General features: G+C 51.3%; 1 pseudogene; it reads right to left on the bottom strand.

Moving 5' to 3' along the window:
• Positions 1–535: 535 nt before the first annotated feature.
• LOC116968046 overlaps positions 536–4,814 on the bottom strand; it is a 12,388-nt pseudogene continuing 8,109 nt past the window's right edge.

The following is a 4,814-nucleotide window of genomic DNA, read 5'->3' as shown; positions in this document are numbered from 1 at the left end:
TCCTGTAATTTGCGGAAGGACATTCTTGCTATTAAGGAAGTGCGGCGTAGGTTTACAAGGTTAATTCCTGGGATGGCGGGACTGTCAGATGCTGAGAGAATGGAACGGCTGGGCATGCACACTCTGGAGTTTAGAAAAATGAGAGGGGATCTTATTGAAACACAAAAGATTGTTCAGGGTTTGGACACACTAAAGGCAGGAAACATGTTCCCGATGTTGTGGGAGTCCAGAACCAGGGGCCACAGTTTAAGAATTAGGAGTAAGCAATTTAGAACGGAGACGAGGAAACACTTTTCCACCCAGAGAGTTGTGTGCCTGTGGAATTCTCTGCCTCAGAGAGCGGCGGAGGCCGGTTCTCTGGAGGCTTTCAAGAGACAGCTAAATAGGGCTCTTAAAGAAAGCAGGAACGGCGTACTGATTGTGGATGATCAGCCATTATCACATTGAAAGGCGGTGCTGGCTCGAAGGGCCGAATGGCCTACTCCTGCACCTATTGTGTATTGTCTATTGTTTACAAACAGAAACCATTCTTCATTGAAAACATTTTATTGATAGTTTCCCAGTTGTACAGAGAGTGAGAGGCGGAGACCTGGCGCGGGGGCCGGGGTCACGGGCTCAGTTTGCCGCGATGGTGTTGTGGATCCAGGAGACTTAGTGGCAGACGCGAGTGTACACACCGGGATGGTCCCTGTCCGCACAGCCGTACCCCCACGAGCACTCCGTGAGGCCATCACCGGCGAGTGTACACACCAGAATCACCCTGTCACAAGAGCACACGTGAGAGGACGTTAGTTGGAATCTCAGAGCGATACAGCGGGGAAACAGGCCCTTCGGCCCTACGTGCCCACACCGACCAACTTCCGCCATCTACACTAGTCCCACCCAAAGACTATTCGAGCAATTTATAGCAGAATAGCACGCTACACTTGTAGATGTGGACGCCATGAAGGAAGCCGATTCCCAAGATGGCGCTGGAAAATTTCCCTATGCCTGCTACGGCTTTTTTGCCGACTGGACCATCTTGCTCTTGCTCTGGTATCCTTAGTCCCACTTGCCCGCGTTTGGCCCATATCCCTCCAAACCTATCCTATCCATGTACCTGTCCAAGTGTTTCTTAAACGTTGCGATAGTCCAAGCCTCAACTACCTCCTCCGGCAGCTCGTTCCATACACCCACCTGTGTGGAAAAGGTGCCGCTCGGATTCCTGTTAAATCTTTTTCCCCCTCACCTTAAACCTATGTCCTCTGGTCCTCGATTCCCCTACTCTGGGCAAGAGACTCTGTGCGTCTACCCGATCTATTCCCCTGGTGATTTTGTACACCTCTATAAGATCGCCCCTCATCCTCCTGCGCTCCATGGAATAGAGTCCCAGCCCTGCCCCCAACCTCTCCCTGTAGCTCACACCCTCTGGTCCTGGCAACATCTTCAGTTGGCCGTGGGACCTGTTTCCGCGCTGTCGGTGGGAGCGAGCGGGGAGAAAGATATAGAGGAGAGGGGGAGATACAGGCAGAGGGGGGAGTGGTCTGTACCTGGCAGGTGTGGCGGCCTCCCTCCAAATAACCGAGACACATCATGTTGTCAGTGATCATTCCCGGGTAGGAACCGGAACAGTCCGCGTCACTCAGAACCGGGGCGTCCAAACACTGAAGCTGGTCGCCGCTAACCACTAGTGGGGGATAGGTGAGATATTAAACCCCATCCCGTCTCTGTCACCCCTCCCCACCGCCCCCTACCCCCTCTCCCCGTCTCTGTCACCCTCTCCACAATTTTTCTCACCTCCCCTTCCCATTCTCCCTCATTCGCAACGACTCTCTTCCCTTCCACCCCCCCCCCCCCCCTCCCTCACGCTCCATCTCATCCTCACCTAACGCTCTCTCTTTCTCTCACCTCGTCTCGCCCACACCCCAAATGGGCGGAAATCCCGGGTGGGACAGGGGGGGTCTGATGATCGTGGGCGCCGACTGTACGAGAGATAGATAGATAGATAGATAGATAGATAGATAGATAGATAGATAGATAGATAGATAGATAGATAGATAGATAGATAGATAGATAGATAGATAGATAGATAGATAGATAGATAGATAGATAGATAGATAGATAGATAGATAGATAGATAGATAGATAGATAGATAGATAGATAGATAGATAAGGTACACAAAATTGCTGGGGAAACTCAGCGGGTGCAGCAGCATCTATGGAGCGAAGGAAATAGGCGACGTTTCGGGCCGAAACCCTTCTTCAGCCTGATGGGGGGGGGGGGAAAGAAAGAAGGAAAAGGGGAGGAGGAGGAGGAGCCCGAGGGCGGGCGGATGGGAGGGTGGGAGGAGACAGCTAGAGGGTTAAGGAAGGGGAGGAGACAGCAAGGGCTAGCCAAATTGGGAGAATTCTATGTTAATGCCATAAGGACGCAAGGTCCCCAGACGGAATATGAGGTGCTGTTCCTCCAATTTCCGCTGTTGCTCACTCTGGCAATGGAGGAGACCCAGGACAGAGAGGTCGGATTGGGAATGGGAGGGGGAGTTGAAGTGCTGAGCCACCGGGAGGTCAGGTAGGTTATTGCGGACTGAGCGGAGGTGTTCGGCGAAACGATCGCCCAACCTACGCTTGGTCTCACCGATGTAAATCAGCTGACATCTAGAGCAGCGTATGCAGTAGATGAGGTTGAAGGAGCTACAGGTGAACCTTTGTCGCACCTGGAACGACTGCTTGGGACCTTGGATGGAGTCGAGGGGGGAGGTGAAGGGACAGGTGTTGCATTTCTTGCGGTTGCAACGGAAAGTGCCCGGGGAGGGGGTGGTGCGGGAGGGAAGGGAAGAATTGACGAGGGAGTTGCGGAGGGAGCGGTCTTTGCGGAAGGCAGACATTGGGGAGATGGGAAGATGTGGCGAGTGGTGGGGTCACGTTGGAGGTGGCGGAAATGGCGGAGGATTATGTGTTGTATTTGCCGGCTGGTGGGGTGAAAGGTGAGGACCAGAGGGACTCTGCCCTTGTTGCGTGTGCGGGGATGGGGAGAGAGAGCAGTGTTACGGGGTATGGATGAGACCCTGGTGTGAGCCTCATCTATGGTGGCGGAGGGGAATCCCCGTTCCCTGAAGAACGAGGACATTTCCGATGCCCTGGTATGAAATGTCTCATCCTGGGAACAGATGCGGCGTAGGCGGAGGAATTGGGAGTAGGGGATGGAGTCTTTACAGGGGGCAGGGTGGGAAGACGTGTAGTCCAGATAGATAGATAGATAGATAGATAGATAGATAGATAGATAGATAGATAGATAGATAGATAGATAGATAGATAGATAGATAGATAGATAGATAGATAGATAGATAGATATAGATAGATAGATAGATAGATAGATAGAGAGATAGAGAGAAAGAGAGATAGATAGATAGATAGATAGATAGATAGATAGATAGATAGATAGATAGATAGATAGATAGATAGATAGATAGATAGATAGATAGATAGATAGATAGATAGATAGATAGATAGATAGATAGATAGATAGATAGATAGATAGATAGATAGATAGATAGATAGATAAGGTACACAAAATTGCTGGGGAAACTCAGCGGGTGCAGCAGCATCTATGGAGCGAAGGAAATAGGCGACGTTTCGGGCCGAAACCCTTCTTCAGACTGATGGGGGGTGGGGGAAAGAAAGAACGAAAAGGGGAGGAGGAGGAGGAGCCCGAGGGCGGGCGGATGGGAGGGTGGGAGGAGACAGCTAGAGGGTTAAGGAAGGGGAGGAGACAGCAAGGGCTAGCCAAATTGGCAGAATTCTATGTTAATGCCATAAGGACGCAAGGTCCCCAGACGGAATATGAGGTGCTGTTCCTCCAATTTCCGCTGTTGCTCACTCTGGCAATGGAGGAGACCCAGGACAGAGAGGTCGGATTGGGAATGGGAGGGGGAATTGAAGTGCTGAGCCACCGGGAGGTCAGGTAGGTTATTGCGGACTGAGCGGAGGTGTTCGGCGAAACGATCGCCCAACCTACGCTTGGTCTCACCGATGTAAATCAGCTGACATCTAGAGCAGCGGATGCAGTAGATGAGGTTGTAGGAGATACAGGTGCACCTTTGTCGCACCTGGAACGACTGCTTGGGACCTTGGATGGAGTCGAGGGGGGAGGTGAAGGGACAGGTGTTGCATTTCTTGCGGTTGCAACGGAAAGTGCCCGGGGAGGGGGTGGTGCGGGAAGGAAGGGAAGAATTGACGAGGGAGTTGCGGAGGGAGCGGTCTTTGCGGAAGGCAGACATTGGGGGAGATGGGAAGATGTGGCGAGTGGTGGGGTCACGTTGGAGGTGGCGGAAATGGCGGAGGATTATGTGTTGTATTTGCCGGCTGGTGGGGTGAAAGGTGAGGACCAGAGGGACTCTGCCCTTGTTGCGTGTGCGGGGATGGGGAGAGAGAGCAGTGTTACGGGGTATGGATGAGACCCTGGTGTGAGCCTCATCTATGGTGGCGGAGGGGAATCCCCGTTCCCTGAAGAACGAGGACATTTCCGATGCCCTGGTATGAAATGTCTCATCCTGGGAACTGATGCGGCGTAGGCGGAGGAATTGGGAGTAGGGGATGGAGTCTTTACAGGGGGCAGGGTGGGAAGACGTGTAGTCCAGATAGATAGATAGATAGATAGATAGATAGATAGATAGATAGATAGATAGATAGATAGATAGATAGATAGATAGATAGATAGATAGATAGATAGATAGATAGATAGATAGATAGATAGATAGATAGATAGATAGATAGATAGATAGATAGATAGATAGATAGATGTATAGATAGATAGATAGATAGATAGATAGATA

This window comes from Amblyraja radiata, chromosome 43 (genome assembly GCF_010909765.2).
Source record: "Amblyraja radiata isolate CabotCenter1 chromosome 43, sAmbRad1.1.pri, whole genome shotgun sequence".
Taxonomy (NCBI): domain Eukaryota; kingdom Metazoa; phylum Chordata; class Chondrichthyes; order Rajiformes; family Rajidae; genus Amblyraja; species Amblyraja radiata.
The sequence above is the reverse complement of the archived record's forward strand: the minus strand, read 5'-3'. Positions and strand labels throughout refer to the sequence as shown.